The sequence below is a fragment of the Pseudorasbora parva genome, chromosome 9 (genome assembly GCF_024679245.1).
Source record: "Pseudorasbora parva isolate DD20220531a chromosome 9, ASM2467924v1, whole genome shotgun sequence".
Taxonomy (NCBI): domain Eukaryota; kingdom Metazoa; phylum Chordata; class Actinopteri; order Cypriniformes; family Gobionidae; genus Pseudorasbora; species Pseudorasbora parva.
Window position 1 is genome coordinate 26266589 of NC_090180.1, and position 22576 is coordinate 26289164.

The window sequence follows — 22576 nt, forward strand, 5'->3', positions numbered from 1 at the left end:
ATGTCTGCTCCCTGGTTTTGGTCCCCGGGAATGTACATCGCCCTGAGGGATGACAATTTCCCCTGGGACCACAGGAGAACCTGATGCGCCAGTCGCACAGAGGCGCGATCTCAGACCCCTCTGATGATTTAGATACGATACTACGGCCATATTGTTGGATCGTATCAGAAAATGGTGGCCGCAGAGATCCGGGAGAAAGCTCCTCAGAGCTTTGTAGACCGCAAGCATTTCCAGGCAGTTGATGTGCCAGGAGGAATGCTGGGTCCCCCACGGACTTCTCGCAAAGCGGCCTTCCATGACCGTGCCCCAGCCAGTGAGGGAGGCATCTGTTGAAACAGTTTTCCAGCAACACGATGCTCCCAACATTACTAGGGACCAAGGTTTCTTCCATATGACGAGAGAACGAAGGCATCTCCTTGGTCTTCAACCACCACTGTAGGGGTCTCATGTGGAGCCGCCCAAACGGAATCACGTTAGACAATGCTGCCAGGCTGCGGCCTAGCTTTACTCTGGAGACCTCCGCCAGTATGGACTCGATACGTGCGGGGGAAGGCTGACTACCGGGAACGTAGTACCCTGGGAAGGCGTCAGCGCACTTTTCGTTGTGTTTACTCAGCCCCAAGCACCTCATATGGGCCAGAAGGACATCTCGATGTCGAACCGCCATATCGTACGACCTGTCGTCGATGTAATTGAGCACACGGATGCCCTGGAGCCTTAGTGGAGCCAGAGCTGCATCCATGCACTTCGTGAAGGTGCGGGCGAAAGATCCTGTCTGAAAGGAAGAACCCCATATTGGTACGCTTCACCACCGAAAGCGAACCTCAGGAACCTCCTGTGGGCAGGAAGGATGGAGATATGGAATATGCTTCTTTAGATACAGCATGACGAACTAGTCCTCGAACCGGATCTGACTCACAATGGGATAGTGAGCTTCTTGAACCTGAATCTCCTCAGAGAATGATTCAAGTACTTCAGATCTAATAATGGATGCAACCCCTCCATCCTCTTTGGGAACCATGAAGTAGCGACCGTAAAAGCCGGACTCCCTATCTGGCGAAGGGATACACTATATGGCCTCCTTTACCATCAGGGAGCACACTTCCTATTCCACAACCTACCACTTGGCTGGGCTCACCATTCAGACCACACCGATGAACCTTGTTGGTGAAATGCTGACCTGCAGTCTGTACCCTTTGCCCATGGTACACAGGGCCCAAGCAGATATAGTCGGGAAGCATAACCATGCGGCGAGATATTCTACTAGGGGAACCAGCCTCTCAAGGTACCCACAGAGCCTCCTGCCCGACCCCCTGAAGCGGCCACCCGGCAGAGTTTAGTCAGGGAGGATTTTCGGTGTGCGAACGCGTTCGCTGCCCAGCGGCAAATCTTTCTAGAGGCGGCTAGAGCAGCTTGCGTTCGCTGGAAGTCAATGTGGCCCGAGCGTTGTAGACGGCGGATCGCAGCATTGACTTCCAGAAAACACCACAGAGGAGGCGACCTTGATCGCTCCCTGGGAGAGGGGGCTGGCCAGCAGGCCACTGGGATGAGCACACCACAGTTCAGCCCACACGATGACTTAGGTATTGGAACACTGAACTGCAGTCTGTACCCTTTGCCCACGGTACACAGGGCCAAAGAAAATATATTCGAGAGGCATAACCATGGGAACCAGCCTCTTGATGCTGGTCTCTGGTACCCACCGAGCCTCATGCCCGACCCCCTGAAGCCAACCTGAACACAATTTGGATGATAGGCTGATAATCTAACTTCTCAAAGTTAGATAAATCCCATTTAATTCCTCATAATTAAATGCCACCATAATTACTCCTCAAGTGAACATGGTCTGAATGATAGGCTGAATAAACATAACTCCTTAGAGTCAGATAATGTTTCATTTCAATTTCTCAGAATGTTATGCATTATGAAGTGGCGCATTATGAAGTTATGCATTATGAAGTGGCAAGCTCTCATTACTCCCTCAATGCTGTGCACATCTGTTTCCTGGGAATCAAACTACTTAAGCATCTGGTTCTTCACACGGGGGAAGAAGCCGCAACACGGGCTTCCGCACGGGGACAGAAAACACTGGGTCACTATACAGGCAGAGAACTCCATCGAGATCTGCCCGAGTGCCCTTATTTTATGAATGAAGTGGTGTGTTGGGTGCTTTAACGTCAACCATCTCGATGCTGTGCATGTCTAATTCCTCAGAATCAGATGGCTTGAGCATCGGGTTCTCCAACCTCCTGCCCGACCCCCTGAAGAGGTCGCAGCGTGGGCTTCCACACGAGGAAGCAGAACACCTGACCTGTCAGCGAGACTGAGAAGGTGCCTCAACAGTCCCAAGACCCGCTGACAAGTTCATTTGCAAGCCCACTGATCATCGCCGCGCTGCCTCAACAGACGCGGGACAGAACCACGGGGCTCGCAAGCCTGCCGGCTTCACAAAATATTTTTCTTTTTGGACAAACAAAACCAAATAGACAAACAATTCAAACACAGAGCGCTTCGCTGAAGAGCAAAAAGCTAGTGTGTGTGTCAGCGTCGCTTTGTATCTTCCGGTTATGCTGTCATCTACTACGTCATGAAGCAGCACCAATCACAATTGGATAGATTTCGTTCATGCTTCAGTCGCGTAACGCTGGGGGCGTTCCCAGAGTGTCGTCACCCGACGACGCAGTGCGAGTTCCCTAAACTTAAGGGAACTACAACTTGGCTATCATCACTTAAGGTAATCTTTTAGATTAAATAGATGAAATGTTTATATAAATGTTAAATGTTTTATTGATGTTATCCAAAAAGACATGATAATACTACAAAGTGCACTAGTGACCGAAAAGGTCAACATATCAGCATTTTAAGAGACGTTTACTGACATTTGCACATGTTCTGGTGCTCCTTAAGGCTCTTCTTTTTGATCCAATATCATGTCACATGACATACCAAAATCCATTATTGGTCAAAAATGGTCATTGATGTCTGTTATCCAGGAATGTCATTAGAGAAATCACAATTTGGAGACAAAAGTCTTTCTGCCATAAAAATAAATAAGGTTAATAAGGTTAGTATTATCACTATATTTGTATGAAACACCAATACAATTATGCCCAAGAAGATATAAAATACTTTTATTTTTATTTTTTTGTCGTATTTTTGTATTCAGATTTTAAGCTGGGACAGTTACCCGGAATGACATTTTGGGAATTTTGAGCTCAATAGTTCCTTAAAAATGAATGATTTATAATTAATTCTCACATGGGAAATTAAAGAGGAAGCTGAGTCATGTAATGAAGTGCATTTAAAAATGTGTATATTTTTTATAATATTAATATCCTTGGGACACTTAAATTGACACGCCACTTCATCGACCCAGAAACAGAAAAGACCCAAAGACTCATCTTAAAATCTTGAGTCTTGTTCTTGTGTCATGTGACATGGCAGCAGTATTGGATACAGAAATCAGTTAATTCACAACTTTTCTTACAAATCACCTGTTTTTATTTATTTATTTAGTTAGTTAGTTAGTTAGTTATTTAGTTAGTTAGTTAGTTTTTAGCTAGTATAATAACCGATTTGGTTACACTTTACTTGAAGGGGTGTGCATAAGACTGACATGACACCTTTGCAATCATGACATGACATATGTGAGGAGTATTTATGTAGGTTAATGAAAACTGCCAATAAGTGTCATTCACTCAAATTATGTCATTTTTGATGCAACGATGACATTATTTGAGATGTCTTTATGACAACTTGACATAAACCAATACATCATAACCTGTCAGTGTCTTTGTCATGACAACTAGACATTAACAAAACAACATAACCTGTCCTGAACATGGCGTAGCAGATTAATTATCAAATTTTAAGGTGTCATGAACTGGCTTTTTTATTTTTTTATACTGTTGTCTGAGGTCAACTAATGATGTTTGTGTGTTTTTTACATTCAAAAACATCATAACTAATAAGTAATAGGTTATTTTCTACACTGGTTTTGAGGCTCTGCTCGTGCGGCACTGGAGATTTAGAAGTAAACGCCCACGGCAAGGATTGGAAAAGATTTGCATATTTAAAGGGGTACTTCAGCGCTGGTAAGATTATTCTGTATTTAAACTGGGTCATTAATGTAATAGAAATATGAAGAAAAAAAATTGATTTGGTTCTTTCTATACTGAGAAAAGACTTCTCAGCTTCACTGCTTCACTGCCCTACAAGGCCACTCCAAAAGCCACCTCTAATAGATTACTGGATCACTTTCACTTTAACACCGCGACCGCGTTCATTTTCATAAAATCAGTTCAGTTAGAGAACAGACACTACAATTAAAAACTGAATGAGTCTGTTCAATATGTGATTTAGCCACTGAGGGAGTGTCACACAGTGCACACGCTGCAGGAGTCAAATTACATACATTCATGATGAGCTGAATGAGCTCTCGTGATGAGAGCTGAGGTGAACGCAACCACACTCGCGGCAGAGATTCTCAGCGCGTGTTCAGTCCAGCGCGTTTTCAGTTCATCCCTTTGGAAGCTTAACTTTCTTAGGAATAAATTTGTGAAGTTGAAACACTTACTTTGCTCCTCCGTCTGCACCGTTTCCATGAATGCCTGAGGCTGCAGCTGCGAGCTGAGCTGTGAGTGCGATCTACCATCCCCTATGTGTGAGTTGAAAACATGTGGAAATAGCTCCCTCTGCTGGATGTAGTCTTTAGCCTCTGGCCAAAAAATCCTCCCATGACGCAAATTGACGATATTTGCGTCATCGGAGGAATTTTTCCAGAAATAAAATGCATAAATCTCTTGTCTCAGGGGGATATGAGGAGGAGTAGCACAATCATTTGAATATACTCCAGGGTTTCTACTGATACAAAGCCTTATGCTAATCGCTGAAGTAACCCTTTAAGGAGCTTCCGCTCCCCTATTCAGTTCAGTTCACATGAGGGAGGGGTTGTTTTGAAAGCGACAACCGGAATAAATGTCTTTATCAAACAAATACAATGATTTATTTCTCATCCACCCGCGATTGATTGGACTATTATTTTTGTATTACATAGCCCGCACAATTGTTCGATATAAGCACAAACTACACACACACACACACACACACGGGCGCCCTTCAAATCTCAAGTCAAGAGAGAGAGAACACCGCAGAACAAGAAAGGAATATTATAAGATTCATCACCCTGGTAAAAAAAGTATACTTTATTGTATTTGAAATACATTCTCTTTTCCAATAGTATATTGGAAATATACTTACAAAAATTGTACCATCTCTAAATATATAAAAAGTATATTAGCATCATATTTTCACAATATACCTTTTAACACACTTTAAAATAATTGTATTTTAGTATATTTTCTAAAAATATATTTTAGAAAAATATACTTCAACTGAAAGTTCATTGTACTTTTGTAAAGTGTACTTATTTAAACATTACTTTAAAATATATTTTTTGTATATTTTAAACTTATGCTCAAAATTGTCATTGTAATAAATTAACAAATTAACAACGCACTAAAAGCATATTTAAAAAAATACACAATTAATACCATTAAACTGTATATTTAAAGATAAATAATGTTTAAGGTTATTTATTCATGCTTACCTGTTCAAATTACGCATGAATATATATGCACTAATAGGCAATTTTTAAATATATGCAGTGTATGCTATAAGCCCTACTTTAGTTGTGATTTAAGTGTAAATATGTTTAATAAGTTTAATAAGTACATTGGCAGAGAAGAATTGTGTTACAATCGTACACTATAACATGTTACAATTTTACTCACATAAGTGTGCTGCACCATTCCTGTCGGATCCAATATAGAAGAAACAACATTGTGTCAAATGTCTGCAAATCCAGCATCGACCTGAGATTTGTTTACAAACGATTCCGCAGTGAAATTAAGTGAACACTATTGTCTTCCCCACATGAGCTGAAACTTCATTAAAAATAAAGTTCAACCACACATTTCTAATATTAGGATCCGAAGGAAGTTTATGCAGTGACTCTTCCTCCACAACCAGGAATAGAGCAATATCTTGCTATCTTCTTTGCAGCTCCATGATTCGGTGGGCGGGGCTACTGAATTAGACATGCTGTAGAGGCGTGTTTCGTCGTGTGATGACTTAAAGATGCGTACACGATCGTTTTCTGGGCCTGGTGTCTATAAAAGCTTTTCTTTGACTAACAAGGAAGTTTTCAGTTCTGAAACTTACAGGATATTTTATATGTAAATCAAAAGCTCAAGGGAAAGTTCATTTCTCAATTCATAACCCCTTTAAGAAACTACTTATCTTTTGGTTTACCATTACATTAAACTATAATGTAATTGGTTTTGACATTGGCTGACATGAGGCCATTATAATGTCATGAATTTTATAAATTGAATTTGTCATTAAAAAAAATGTCAAAAGGGGTTCGGGTGGAAACGTAACTTATATATACTGTTTAGGCCCAGGACCTAGCCACAACCATTCCTTGTTCAGCCTGGGGTGTGGCTCCAAGGAATATTCCTTCTATTTTTATACATAGGAAGAGTGTTTAAAGTGAAGTTATTTTACTAAGTGCTATTTTTTGTTATGTTTTTATATTTGCTTATTTTGTGTAATGGCAATTATTTGTTTATGCGTTTTCCCCTTTTTGAGTTAATTGGTGTTGGTCAACAGTGTATAAATTCATGCCTTGTTTTTGTAAGAGTCAGCTGTGTTCTGTGAAAATTAAAATAATAAGTCGACAGAGTATTAAAACTTAATTACATTTTAATGACAAATTAAACTTTTACCTATGAAAAAAATTCATGACATTATAATGGCCTCAGTCAACATCAAAACCAACCACATGACAGTTTAATTTTAACCCTATAAAGCTAAGTAGTTTCTTATGTTTATGACAGGTTATGTTGTTTTGGTAATGTCAAGTTGTCATGACAAAGACACTGGCAGGTTATCATGTATTGGTTTATGTCAGGTTGTCATAACAAAGATATCTCACATAATGTCATCTTTGCATTAAAAATGACAGTTGAGTGAATGACACTTAATGACAGTTCAGTCAGGGCCACTTTGAGAATGAAATTTATTTACAATCTTTGATTTGGCGAAAGGCTTAGGCTCAAAGATGCTTGAGCTGCCATACTAGGCAGCTCGAGATACATCCTTGAAACAGAATCCCCCCAGCCTTCATAATAACCAAACATTTCTTAGCATATATTACAAAAAAATATAAATGGTAACAATAAGAGTTCTTCACAGAATCCAATACTCGATAATGAAGATACTAGGAGGTGAAGGGGTGGAGGTGGGTGTAAATGTCTTAAATACTATAATTGATTAGAGTAGGTGGAGTAACATCAGCTGAGCGTACTAGGCAGCTCGAGATACATCCTTGAAACAGAATCCCCCAACACAATAACGTTGTTGAATTCTATGCGTCAGACTGCGTAACTTCTAAAGACAGCGTGTCTAAGAGGAGCGGGGCTCCTGAAATCATTGGAGGTAGAGTACCTCAAAAGAGTAGGGAATGCGGTTCCTTGACTAATTTCAGAATCTGATCAGAGAAATATAGAAGCCAGACTATACTTGATACATTGAACACACTGAATTTATTTACAAACCCTCCAACAAACATATGTGAGACTTAACATTACCAACGAGCGTTGCATGCGGGAAAATTTCTCAAGGATAAGAATTGGAGAGATTGTATGTTGTATGTTGCTGGTTCTCAATCGCATGTAGCCTTACAGCCATGTTAGATGAGGCATTTTGAACATATGTGAGACTTAACATTACTTTATTTGTGACGCTATGAAAGAGTGAATCCCTCATGTATGAGGAAGTCTGTGTACGTACCATTAAACATGTTAAATACAGATTTTTCGCCTTCATGCTCTTTATTTTCATGATTCAACAAATTATCTGGGTCAAAGCGTTACACACTGATCATAAGAATTTGCTTGGCATTATAATGCACGCTATTCATTGACCGCACATTGCTCTGAACTTAAACAGTCTTAAGCATTGTAGTGTGCAGGCTGTAAAATGCTCTGAAACGTGAAGCTCACGTTTATTTAATGAAATCATGGCCTTTGAGGTTTGCAGGATCATGATAACGTTATACGTTTTCTCTCCCCAGAATATAAGATGGCTTGAAATAGTCATTACACAGTATTTAATATAGCTAACTTTAAGGTATTGATGTTATATTTAAAACGGGTTCTCTAAAATACATTTTACAGTTTTGTCCGGATTTCTGACTTTCGAGAAGAGCATGACATGACTCAAACGTAATGAAGTTGTTAAATTTAAAAGAAGAAACTGTTCAAGCATGAAAATAAAATAATACAAACACACTTCAATTCTGTGAGGTGATCATTTAACCATTAGTCTGTGTTGTTACACTGTTTTCATTACAATGGTAAAGTGTATATTTCGCTCTTTGCTGCAATATGCCACCTACACGAGCCGAGCTCCACCTGTTCGCTATCGTTTAACACTTGTTCACTTCCTCATTTCGCAAACAATTTGCACCAATTTGTTCAATTCGTTCGCTAACAAGATCTCCCGTTCAGAGACAGACTAAGTAAAGGGCGTATTCGTTCACTGATTAAACAATCACATGATCCGTCACATCTCATACTTGAACGCTACTGGCTCGAGGTTTGTCAATTGTCAATCTTTGACAGAATGCAACAGTCCACGGAGCTGCGCATGCGCTCCTTGCCAATAGCTCCAAGTTGTTTGTGGAGGGAGGATTTTCAGTGAACAAAATATGAGTCAATAGACCTTTTTTGGAGCCTTTTTTGTTTTTTAATACCCGTTTATATGATGAAAATAAAATGGCCAAAATATACACTGATCCAATTAAATTCGGAATTGAATCAAATTCAAATTTTACCTTTGCTGGATAGGGATATTCAGGATAGACAAAAGTAAATAAAATTAAATATAAATGGGATTGGGATAAAGGTAACATTAGAATTTCCTTTTAGCTTTAAATAAACTAAAAGAAATGTAAATGGAAGAGTTGATTTAATTAAATTAAAAATGTAAAGGGTTAGTTCTGACAGAAAGACTCGGGAGAATTAATGCTGTAACAATAACGTTTATTTTACAATAACGCAAATTTGGCTCATTAACAATTATGTCTGCCAACATTAAAAGTCGAGCCTATTGAGCTGCACTATATATTAGATACACTATAGCCCTTTTTTTAAATGTGTTTTTTGTGTGTCTGATTATTGTAACAGGTACAATGTACCTTAAGTTATTTTACAGTGTCATTTATATTGTAGTCAATTTGCCGTAGACTTGTAAATGTATATTTTTGTTTGTATTTTAATGCTTTTTTTACATCTTGGCCAGGGGACTACAGATGAAAAATAGCCGTTTGGCTAATTCTGTTTTTTTTAACCATGTTTGTTCATGTGTTTTATGAAATTGCACTGTCCCCTTTTAAATAAACCATTAAATCAAATCAAATCAGGGGCGCAGCTCACCCCCCAAAGTACAACCTTTATATGCTACGGTAAAGGAGGTGATTGGATAGATGAGAAGGTAATTAGTGATGTAACGATTGAGTCTTCCTGGCAGAACTTTCGCTAGCTTCATTTCTGCCAGAAATACTTGGGAGAATGAATGCTGTAACAATAAAGTTTATTTAGGAGCTCAGCAAGCAACCAAGTTCTTTGGTGTAGGCCCCATTCGTAATTCGGATTCCGAGGGTACGGAATCTACGTATCCTGCCTGAATACGGAGGCAGGGGCGCAGCTCACCCCCAAAGATAGGTGGAAGGAGGATCCACTGTGAACGGGGCCCACCCCCGAAGAACGGTTTATGAAGTATACTCACAGGTCCTTATTCCTGAAGTTCCTAATGGAGAGAAAGAAGAGAAAAACTAGAAAAACTAAAAACTATTAGATTTTAGAGCATATACTATTTTGGTTTAAGATTCGAAACCACCGGCAAGCGTATTTCCTGACGCCAGATTCACAGCTACCATGACGTACTGAAATATAGGCCGCAGGCAATCTTTTGATTGGACACATGGGCCGCAGACCATATTTTGATCGGACACATGGGCCACAGGCCATCTTTTGATAAGACACATGGGCCACAGGCCATCTTTTGATGAGACTATATAAGTAAAATAATTATAAGTCTTAGCCGAACATTAAGATAAAAGATCATGGATGTAAGGGTAGAATACTTACTGTATAAGATTTAAATAAAAGGACTTTGGTGATAAAATGTAACTTATCTGATGCTTATTACAATGCATGGTTAATATTAGTATTACCTGAAGGTTTAGCATACTATAGGATTAAAGTGCTGAAGAAAGCCATCTTGACTAGGGCTGCACGATAATTTGCAATGTCGCACTAAATTTGGCAGAGGCTGTGATAATTGCCTGCGCAGCATCTCAGAGTGACACAGCTGCGATCGGCTGCAGCGCTACTCCGCAAGTCAGAGGGCTCTCTTGCGCAGGGAACTCCAAGTGCTTGGAGAATGCCTTTACAGGAACAAAGCCACACAACTAAAACAGCCATAGCCTCGTGGTGAAAAGGTAAAGTAGAGATGAAGGCTACGATAGGCCACCTGCCAACAATATATATATATTTTTTAAGAAAATATAAGATGTCGAGATGTGAGAGTTGAGGATGCGAATGCTGCGTTCTCTGAGTGGAACATTGGCTGCCTCCGCGACCTTCGTGAAGACGCAAGGCACTGGTACTGGTATGCCCTCCCCTCGAACGCAAAGCGTAGGAACGGTCTTTGTCGATGAAGGATAGAGACATGAAAGTATGCGTCCTTCAGGGCGATCGCTGCAAACCAATCTTGGGGATGGATGCATTCAAAAATGCGTTTCTGCATTAACATCCAGAACGGGAGCTTGTGCAGGGCCCGATTCAGGACGCGCAGGTCCAAGATTAGTCGTAACCCATCCCCCTTTTTGGGTACAATGAAGTAGGGGCTGTAGAACCCCGTCTTCATATTGGCTGGAGGAACCGGCTCGACCGCGTCCTTCGCCAGTAGGACCTTGATCTCTGACCTCCAGACATGAGCATCTCTGCTTCGCACGGAGATGAAGAGGATGCCCTTGTCCTTGGGTGGCAGGTAAGTGAACTGAATCACGTAGCCGAGTCTGATGGTATGGTTGAGCCAGCAAGACATTCTGGGGAGCCATAGCCAGGCCCCCAGAGATCGAACAAGTGGGACCAACGTCTGGGGACTAGCGGGACACAGACGTATTCAGGGTGGGACCGGGAGGTGCAGGACTCAGACCCGACTCAGGAGGTCCGGGGGCAGCCCGGAGTGTTGTCTGGGTACTCCAAGGTGGGGTGAGAAGGCCCGGAGGTGTCCTCGGAGCCCACACTGCTGCCCCCTTGCGAAGAAGGGGAGGAAAGGAGTGACAAGGCCCGGGGGTGTCGCACACTGCCAACCTGACCCTCTTGGGGCCCAGGGGAGAGGAAACTGCTCTTTTTGTAAGAATGTGGGTACCGCTGGGCTCCGGAGAGCCAGCGGCAGAGATGTTATGAAACCAGTCGGGGGCCCCTGGTCCTCCACTGGGGGGTGGGAAAGGGATGCAGACATCATCTCCCTCAGAGCAGCTCCTCTTCTCCCTGGGCTGCCCATCTCAGGGCCGCTTCCCCTTGCGCTTGCCAGCCAGCTTAGTGGGACCCTGAGCAGGTTGGGCGCCTCCATTACGTCCGACACCCTGCTTCGCTGGTGGAGGCTGCTGCTTGGGTTTGGCAGGGGCGGAGGCAGACACAGGGGGACGCCCTTGGCGACAAGCAGTTGGGGGTGCTATGGCCGGCGACTGGGTGGAGGCAGCAGTGGGTCACCGAGGCAAGATGTTCTTAATGGCCTCCATCTGCTTCTGGGCCACCGAGAACTGCTGGGCGAAGTCCTCGATGGCGCCGCCAAAGAGGCCAGCCTGACAGACGGGCGTTGAGAAACCGAACCTTGTCCAAATCTTTGGCTCATTTTTACACACTCGAAGTAGGATTGGTCTCTAAAGTCAGATCCCAATTCATCGGCCAGTTCCGACGTACGTCGAATGTGACCGACTGAAAGGGATCTAAAGGGGCATCTGCATCATAAAAGCTGTTGTGTTAAGCCCTTAAAAATGTTCCTTTCACAGCTTAAGTATGAAAACTATCAACAATGTTCAACATTTTGAAATAAATAAATTAAAGCAATCTGAATTATTCAGAATCAATTTTGAGATTCTCAGCACTAAAAAACTACTATTATTGACAACGATAAATAATATGCATAAAAAAATCCCATAAAAAATACAAATGCTGTTTAAAATGAAATCTATGAACCCATCAAATCTATCAACCTAACTACAAATTAAGAGCTGCATGTCACCAACTTATGTAAAGTAAGCTGTGTGTATTCAAAGTGCAAAATCTGCTGTTGTATAGGGCCATAAAAAATATGTAAAAACAAACAACAACAAAAAAAACAGCATTTTTCCTAGCAATACAAAGTAATGCATTTTATAATGCATAAAATTAGTGTTCTAAGACATAACAGAAATTTCACTGTGGCTACTAAACTAACCATTATTTTTAACAAACAAATATTTGTAATAACAAATGTGTGCTTATTTATTTGAAACAACAAAAGGTGCATACTAGCAAGGATGAACGTTTAAATTGAGTTTTACCCCTCAAACCAGTGGTTGTACCGCATGAGATGAAGTCTCTTTAACCTCTTTGGAGACAGTACAAGACTTCAGAGGCTGAAAAGTCTCTCCCGAGGTGCACTGGATGTAGTAGCTGCCTTTTTCTTCAGAGAAATTTCCTTTTTTGTGGGAAATTGTTTAAGAATCTGCATCCCTGTTTCGGCTGTTCTCAAGTAGGTCATTACTTCAGTTTCCACAGTGCTTTCCGCAGTCGGAGACACAGGCATCTTGGCTGCTTGCTGAACAGGCCAGGGCGAGGGATGAGCTTGTAACACTCTGCTGCCAGCATTCCTTGGACCATCTCTTTCTTCCTCTGGTCTCTCAACCATCGCAGTTTGAACATAGGAAGTGTGACAGCTGCCAGTATTGCATCGTTGCTTTCCAAGACAGAAAAAATAGTGTTTTGTGAATCGTGTTTTGATTGCCTGCAACAACAAAAAACACAGTGACACAGTGATATTAGAATGAGTGAAAGATACATAAGTACATTATATGAAAGCTGTAAACCACTGTGTGATTTTTGACCTATAGATTTGCATTATAAAAACATTTAAACATTATGTTGTGCACTTTACATTCTTTCAATTTTTTAGGCTATATTGGTACTTGCTCAGCTAAAAATATTAATGTTTACATATATAAACTTCTTTTGAATATTAATGAATGTTTCTTAACAGAACTATGGTATCAGGTAGGCCAGTTGCAATAATCAGGCCTTCTTTTATCTCCAATCAGTCATTCAATCAATCAATCAATTAATCAATCAATCAACTTTATTTATATAGCACTTTTACAATGACGATTGTTTCAAAGCAGCTTCAAATCATGAAGCCTCTCACAGTTGCTTGGACATTAAAACTTCTATTGGTGGCAGGTGGGTACCATAGTAATAGTTTTCTTCTCGTTGCAGAATATCCAGAGCAACTGAGAGATGTTTCATGATTGCACAGTTTTCCTCAGAAACTGAAACTCCCTCTCACCAAAACATTTTAGCTCTAAATGATTAGAGATGGTACTCAAATCAGTCATGAGTATTTCAACTATTCTTGCCACAGCATCATAAAATGAATTCCACCTTGTGGAGCATGGCACAAGCAGTTTTTTGTCAACCAAATCGCCCACTAACTCCGAAGCCAAAGTAGACCGGCTACCCTTACTCCACAGTGCTGTGCACTTGGCGGTAGCACTCTGTAAATACCTTTAGTCCCAGGATTTGAAAGCAGCCACTTATCCACATTAGAGCATGAAATTAAGTTTGTGAGAGGCACACCTCAGGTGTAGTGGTAAAACAATCCCCTCCTCTGTGGAGGTGTCAAGCACGTTTGCGACATTTGTGAAGATAATCTCTTCGTCTTTTTCATCATCATCGTCAGAGAGTGATTGTGGCTTATACATTTGGAAGGCTTAAACAAAGTTAGAGCCGTTATCAGTAACCGTAGCTGTAACTTTCGTTGAGAGTCTATATAATGAATGAATGTGGTCGATCTCAGCAGCAATGACATCATACGTGTGTCTACCTTTGATCCTTTTACAGGCCAGTGCAGCTTTCTGATGTTCAAAAGTAGCAGTGTTTAGTAGTGGGCTGTCATACCTAGGAAGCTTTTGTTGTGGACAGATCAAATGTCTGCAGTGGTCGCGATGATGTCTAGCCCCTCAAATGTTGTCTTCAGCTTTCCATTTTTGAATATTCTTAATCCAAGTAGTTGGAAAAAGTTTTTCGTCCCATTTGCTGTGTGCTGGCTGAACATGATATCATGCTAACGAGCTGCCTGAAAGCCGGCGACTCCACAGTGGAGACAGGCTGCATGTTTTCAACAACATACCATGCAATAGCTTTGTTGACCTGTCCCTGGCTAACAGATCGGTTAAAATCTAGTCGCTGTTGTTTGGCTGGAGCTAGGGGCTTGACTCACTTTGAGTGTGTCCACCGACACCGGGTTAGCTTCTAGCTTCGTCGAGGCATGTCGTTTCTCAAGGTGCTTCAACAGATTAGCGTTGCTATTTATCGCAGTAGATAGGATCTTCAAACCAGAAAGACAGCTTACATTTAACTTAGATGTTTTTTTCTTTATCCTCAACTAAGGTGAAATAATGAGCATATTTCCACTTTGAGAAACCCGACTTCCTCCCGCCTTGACTTGCCATGACTGCTGCTCATACTTAAATAAACAGAAACACGCACACGTCTTCATGTTTACAGTGCATCCACCAATCCTACAATGCGTCGCTGCTTTAAACAGGTTATAGACTACACATTTCAGCCAAAATTAATTAATTAAAAAAGTAACAGACAACGCACCATATGGTAACGGTAACAGAGTCAATTTATTTAAAAAGTAATGCGTTACAGTATTAGTTACTGTCAAAAGTAACTATGTTACAGTAACACGTTACTAGTAGCGCGTTACTGCCCAATACTGGTGACGAGAGTGCTGCTATTAGATTATCAGAAGTGTCTGCTCACACGTTCTGTTGTCATGCGTTGCCAAGAGATCATTGCCAACCAAATACCACCCGAAAGGGAGCAGACTTTCGAGTCCCACTGAAGGCATGCACTAAGAACTCTAGTGTGGCCAGTCATGAATCACAAATCCAACAGCACATCACTCCACAGACAATCATGACTTTCTTGTTAGCTAAACTAGAATTAACACCAATAATTCGACATGATTGTTTCATTTGAGCAGTTTGACGCATCAATATGAATATGATGACATAACAAATGATAAGGCCTTGATCGGTGACTGAGGAGCATCTTCAGTCAGCATTACAAACACTGTAGTGAGATTTCTTCATCACACAGGTTAATTCATGCTGCTAATCTGAGATTTATTCGTCATTAAAAGACAGAGGCTGGTTTCACACTGCATGCGTTAGCAGAGTGTAAGCAGTACATATTTTTTCTTGCGCCAATGTTAACAGATAAGAGCATTCACACGGCACACAGAGGAGGTTTGGCAGCGCGTCGTAAAAGCATAGCAGAAGCTGCAGTGCCAGTCTATTTTTGCTACGCTGCTCACGCTGAATTAAAGCCATAGTCCATTATTCTTGATCAAATTGACCTGATTAACATGAAAACAACTAATTTCACTATAAAATAATTTGGTTAAGTGTCCCGTGTGTTTCACTATCACCATATTCAATTCAAATGTGCTTTATTGGCATGACAAATGTTTCAATGTATTGCCAAAGCATTAACATACATGTACATACATATATACAAAAATAAAGGAATTATATAAAATAAAATAAAATAAAATAAATAATATTTAATAGTAATAAGTTGAACAATCTGTAAACATTTAGAATTCTAGGAACAATTTTGAATTCTCTTTCTCTCTCTCTCTCTGTGTGTGTGTGTGTGTGTGTGTGTGTGTGTGTGTGTGTGTGTGTGTGTGTGTGTGTGTGTGTGTGTGTGTGTGTGAGCGCATCACTCATTGGTCGACTCCTCCCTCTTTTGTGACAGGCATTAATGTATCTTGCTGCTAGTAAGATACAATCTCTTTTTTCACCTAATACAAGTTGTGTTTTATTTTTTGATTTTATGAAGTCAGGGCAAAGTATTTCGAATTTAGGATAGAATGTGTTTCTGATTTGTTCATAGTTAGGGCAGCTGGTGAGGAAGTGTGTCTCTGTCTCCACTTATCCAGCGGTGCAGTACAGGCAGATGCGTCTCTCTCTGGGCAGCCAGTTCTGTTTGTATCTGCCCATCTCTACGGCTAGTGTGTGAATGCTCAGTCTGTACCTCGTCATTCTTCTTCTGAACTCACTCTCTTTCCCTGCGCTCAGGTATTCTGCTGTTGTGTAGTTTCTGTTTAGGGCCAAATAACATTCCAGTTTACTTTGTCTTTGTGTTGTATCAGTCCAATAGGTCAGGTAGTTTTCTTTTTGTGCTTTAATCATTTGGTTGGGACAGATTGTGTGGATGAGGGTGTCAGTGTTCTGAGGCTGATTATTGTTAGTCGTGTTAGTTTGTTTTTGCAGCCTCAGGACCAGCTGAATTAGGGGACTCTTCTCAGCGTTTACTTCATGGTTTTTAAGGACTTTAAAATGGTAAGAGTTGGGGTCACTCATTTTTAGATGTTTTCAAAATTTGATGGCTCTTTTCTCAATGTGGATTAGTAAAGGGTATTGGCCTAATTCGGCCCTGCATGCGTTGTTCGGAGTGTTCCTCTGTACTCTCAGGATACTCTTACAGAACTCATCACGCAGGGTTTCTATTGTGTTTTTTGTCCCATTTGTCAATTTCATGGTTTAGAAGAGGACCCCACACTTCACTGCCATATAGTGCAATAGGTTCTGTGACTGATTGAACATTTTTGAGCCAGATTCTGATGGGTATTTCAAATTGGATTGATTTTTTGATGGCACAAAAGGCCCTTCTTGCTTTATCCTTCAGTTCATTCATGTCCAAGCTGAAGTTTCTGTTTGCATTGAATTTCAACCCGAGGTATGTGTAGGTGGTGGCATGATCAATTTTGGTCATACCAAGGGTGAAATTGTGTTTCTTTCCCTGACATCTGGGTCTCTTCTGAAATTTTAGTACTTTAGTTTTAGCCCTGTTAATAGTCAGGGTCCAGGTCTGACAGAACTGATGCAGGACGTCCAGGTTCTGCTGTAGACCATCTTCTGTTGGAGTGGCAGCACCAGATCATCCGCATACAGGAGGAACTTTATAGAGGTGACATCCACTGCTGTGAAAAAAATAAAATACATAAAAAAACATCACTGCCAAAAGTTTTCACCCAAACTTCAATGGGTCTTTTAAATCAATCATTCAATCACCTTTATTTATATAGCGCTTTTACAATGACGATTGTTTCAAAGCAGCTTCACAGTGTTAAACAGGACAATATTGCAACAAAATTTGATTTGGCTCCTTTCGCTTCGTTCTGGAGAAAACAGTGATGTTATCAGCTTATTTTAATTTATCATATAGCGAGAATGTTGGCAGATCAGTATTATAGTCAGGGCCGTACCCACCATTGAGGTCCCCGAGGTCCGGACCTCGGTAATTCTCCGAGGTGTACATAATAGAAGTTGCAAAATAATAGCCTATTAAGGCGGCGTGTACAAACAGGTGTTCTTGCCTCGCCCGGCATTTATTTTCAATTGTTTCCAATGGATGCGCCGCACTTTTCAATAGCGCCAACAGCTGGCAGGTTTTGTCCAATGACTGATGTTTGACATCACAACACTGCGAGAGCGCTCTCGCAGTAGTGTGATGTCACACGCGGAAAAATCTGCCCATGAGATGACCAGCCCATCTGCGTCCAACCCACTCACTTACCGCTCGTCCCGTGGCTCTCTCTCCCGCTGCAGACCTCGCTGAACCACGCCCCCCTTGCCACATACCCCCACTGCCCGACTCAGGCCGGGTGAGAACGGCCCACCGGATGGCCAGGCACTCTTTCTCTATGGTGCTGTACTTAGCCTCCCTCTTCGAGAGCTTACGGCTAATGTACAGCACCGGCCGCTCTTCCCCCTCCACCTCCTGGGACAGGACTGCACCCAGCCCCCTGTCCGGATAGCTGCCCCAATGTGTGGAGTTTTGTTCGCAAGTCCAGCACATACTGAATTTCGTTTTTGGCCGAAGATGGTCCCTCCTCCCAAGTTTCTCGCAGGAAATCCAGCACCCCCCGAGGCTGGCGTCCGTAGAGAAGCTTGAAGGGGGAAAACCCTGTGGAGGCTTGCGGGACCTCCCGCATGGCGAATAACAAGGGTTCTAACCACCTGTCCCAATTTTTGGCGTCTTCCTGAACAAACTTACGGATCATGGTTTTAAGAGTGCGTTTAAATCGTTCGACCAAGCCGTCCGTTTGTGGGTGATAGACGCTAGTTTGAATCGATATAATGCCCAGCAACCCATATAGTTCGCGTAGTGTGCGTGACATAAACGCCGTGTCTTGGTCAGAGAGGATTTCCTTCGGAACCCCCACCCAGGAGATAAGTCGAAACAGTGCGTCCGCAACACTTTTCGCGGAAATGTTGCGGAGGGCCACTGCCTCTGGGTATCGTGTTGCGTAGTCCACTATGACTAAAGCAAAACGATGCCCACGCGCTGATCGCTCTAATGGCCCGATGAGGTCCATCCCAATTCTTTCGAAGGGGACCTGCATTAACCGAAGAGGGCGCAAAGGCGCTTTTGGGGCGGCCAGTGGGTTCACCAACTGACATTCCGGACAAGACGCGCACCACCTGCGCACGTTGTCATGAATGCCTGGCCAAAAGAATCGGGTCATGAGGCAATTTAGTGTGGCCGCCTGTCCCAAATGGCCCGCCATAGGATTGGAGTGAGGGAACTCTTGGGAACTAACAATTGGGTTGTATCTACTTTGGTCTGAGTGTCTTGGGTCACTCGATACAACTGATCTTTCAGGATGGCAAAATATGGATAGGTGAGGGGAAGGGCAGGTTGGAGAGACTGGACGTCGATGGAGCGGACCTGGCGAAAGGCATGTTTTAAGGTCTCATCCTGAGACTGCTCCAGGGGAAAGTCATCGCGGTCCGAGAGAATCAGTCTCTCGATCGCGCTCGGTTCCTCTGGAGCCGCCTCCTGCAGTCCCATCTCAGTCTCTCCAAGCTGCACTCGTGCCATCCCTACCCGAGCCTTTTTCCCCCAAGAGGCATCCGCACATAACGACCCCAATAAAACCGCAAACGTCCAATCTCCATCACTGGACACCTGTCCACAAAATGGTCCGGGTCCCCGCAACGCCAGCAGGCCAGCCCATGCCTACCCACCACTCCAGTGGCGGGGAGTGGGTTGGAGAACGGGTGCGGAGAGAGCCGAGCCCCTGGAAGCACTATCCCCCCCTGACCCCATAAGCCCCGCCCCCCTGGGTGGAGCCCTCGAACTCCCGAACTGGCCCGGGTCCATTCCCCCCCGGCTTCTGGGGGGAACACGAGGAGGGCCCGGTGGGCGGGACCTAGGGAGAGGGACAGGATGAGAGAGAGAGACGGGGGGGGGGGGTCGAGGTTAGTGGGGGTTCGCCGACCCCCGGGCACGCCACCATGTGGTCCTCCGCCAGATCGATGGCCGTATCCAGCGACGTGGGCCGGTGGCACTGGACCCACTCGGCAGTCTTCCTGGGGAGCTGAGTGATGAACTGCTCCAGCACCACCAGATCGATCACTTGGTCCACGTCGCTTCCTCCGGCCAAGAGCCACTTGCGGCATTAGTCCCGGAGCTGCTGGGCCATCGCGAAGTGCCGGCCAGCGTCACCCCAGTCCAAGGACCGGAAGCGTTGGCGATGTTGTTCTGGCGACCGACCGACCCGCTGGATGATGGCCCTCTTCAGATCATCGTAGACCAGGAGGTTCGCCACCGGTAGTTGTTGGACGGCCGCCTGGGCTTCACCGGATAGCAGAGGGATCAAGCGCACCAGCCACTGCGCACGGGGCCACCCGCAGGCCTCCGGCGACTTTTGGAACAGCTCCAAGAAGGCTCATCGGGATCATCTTGAGGCCCCATTTTGTGCAACGGCACGTGAACCGGTGCGCTGGCCTGCCTGGCGGCCTCGGTGCGAGCCTCCCGGTCGAGCCAGCTCCGTAACCTCTCGCGGTCCTCCTGCTGGCCTTGGACAATGGCCTGGAACCGCCTTTCTTGGTCAGTCCGAAAGTCCAGCAGGGCTTAATGTTGTTCGCGGTGTAGGGCCGCGAGGGATGAGATGATGTCCGCAAGTGGGCTGGAGGACGGATTTTGCATGCCGGCGGCGCGGTCCTACTTCCTTCCCGGGTTTCGGCACCAGTGTAACAAGTTCTTAGGTAAGGAAGGAAGAGGACACGGGGGTCAGGTAGACTGCTGACGTCTTTTTATTCTTTGTATAACTCAAATAACAGTGTTCACACTCCAGTGTGTATCTTTCTCATAAACTCAGGTTTCACTTCCGGGTTGCGGTACTTCCGGTATCCGGGAACTCGGAACTCAGTGTCTCTGGGTGCGTCAGCAGTCCGTCTCTCTCTCGCCTGCTTCCGTTTCTCCAGGCGTTTGTACTCTCCCCGCACCCATTACTGAAACGAGATACAGGTGTTATCAATCTACGTCCAACCCACTCACCTCCCGCTTGTCCCGTGGCTCTCTCTCCCGCTGCAGACCTCGCTGAACCACGCCCCCCTTGCCACAGTTATTTTTTCACATTGATTTCTATCTTTGACATTATCTTACTCATTCAACATTAAATATTTCAAGGTTATATGTTCAAATAATGTTCTTTACATAATGTAAATCACAAAAATTAACTTTAGCTAAGTTTTCAAAGACGGAGTCACACATATGCCATCTTTGGCTCAATTTAACAACAAAACAAACACCTAATAATTATATTAGTAGTATTGTTGCATATATTATTACATATTTTTTTTGCAGGAGGGACAAGTTATGAGAGAAAGGGAGAGGCTGGTAATACAGAGGGAGAGAGACAAAGAGTAGAAGAGGGTGGAAAAAGAAATGAACCGAAATAATGTCAGGTTGAAGAGACAAGTGAAGATGTGAGAGAGGAAGAGGGAAAACAGAGAGAGACAGAAAAAGAGGCAGAGAGAAAAAGCAGTGGAGAAGGAAACGAAGAAGAGAGATCACACAAGCCATGCAATGCTATAAAAGAACAGGTTAAAGAGGTGACAGGAGAAAAGGAGAGCAGGAAAAGAGGGAAAGAGAAGTGATGGCTGTCATACTGGCACAATTAATTAATCTGATCCAGTAAAGTTTATAAATAAACAACTAACAGATGATGCTACATTCTCCAGAATAAGTGGTTCAAACATAATCATAATTTGAAAACAAAGTTTGGTGAAAAGCAGTTGCGTTATAATGTAAACTTGGAGGAGAAATATCCTTGGCTTAGATTTTCTGTTTCAGAAGATTCTCCTTACTGTGCTGTTTGTATGGCATTCAGCAAAAAAAAAACTACAAACACAATTTTCATAAATGAAGGATTTTGTGACTGGAAAAATGCTATTGGAGAGAAGCGGGGCATCTTTTTCAACCACAGTTGTAGTCCAGTGCACCTAAAGGCTTTTACATTTGCTGAGAATTTTTTGTCCGTTGCACAAGGGCAAAAGAAAAGCATTAATTATATTATAAGCAATGCATATGCAGAGAAGGTTAATATGAATCGCAAAGCTTTCCTTTCCATTCTAGATGTTATAATCAATCTGTCAAAGAGAAACATAGCACTGCGTGGTAACTGGACAGGAGAACATGAAGATGACAACTTTAATCATTTCCTCACATGGAAATCCACATTCAATGCCACACTGAAACATCATGAGACAGCACCAAAAAAAGCCAAATATATTGGACCACTAATTCAAAATGAACTAATAGCATGCTGTGAAGCTGAGATTCGTGAGGAAATAGTTAAGGAAATAAAAAAAAGTCCGATTTTTTAAAGTCCTTGCAGATAAAACAATGGATGTGAGTGGGACTGAAAAGCTGTCAATCTGCATTCACTATGTCAACCATGACAGTGGAGCTGAAATATGAAGAGTTTCTGGGTTTCTGTCCTCTATCCAAACTAGATGCAGCATCTGTTACACAAGCCATCCTCTCTCAGTTGGAAAAGTGGGGTCTGGAGATTAAATATCTTAGATGGCAGGGCTATGATGGAGCTAGCACAATGAGTGGACATGCGAATGGAGTACAACAATGCATTAGAGAAGTCACGCACTGAACCTTGTGGTAGTCCATGGATGTTCTGTCATGCCCCTCATCAGGAACACCCTGGCTACCATTGAGAATGTTGCCGTGTTTTTTTCCGCATCTGCTGTGAGAAAGGACATGTTAAAAGAGCAACCACAAGGAAGCCAGGAAACAAAATAAAATGACAAGAAAACTTTTATCAGATATATGTTGGGGCTCCAGAGGAAAGACAGTAGGTG

At 43.0% G+C, this 22576-nt stretch overlaps 1 protein-coding gene and 1 long non-coding RNA gene across 9 annotated transcripts in view; one reads left to right on the forward strand and one right to left on the reverse strand.

Moving 5' to 3' along the window:
- The window catches only part of gjc2 (gap junction protein gamma 2), a 469070-nt gene that overhangs the window by 348907 nt on the left and 97587 nt on the right, over window positions 1-22576 (forward strand). Inside the window, exon 1 of one of the 8 annotated variants that reach the window (XM_067452136.1) lies at window positions 241-2734. The exons of the other annotated variants lie outside the window; for them this stretch is intronic. The gene's annotated coding sequence lies outside the window, so the exon portion shown is untranslated. Of the gene's footprint in view, window positions 1-240; window positions 2735-22576 lie in introns of those variants that run through there. 8 annotated transcript variants of the gene reach the window in all.
- LOC137088788 (uncharacterized) overlaps window positions 1-22576 on the reverse strand; it is a 192172-nt gene that overhangs the window by 42287 nt on the left and 127309 nt on the right. The gene's annotated exons all lie outside the window — the stretch shown is intronic.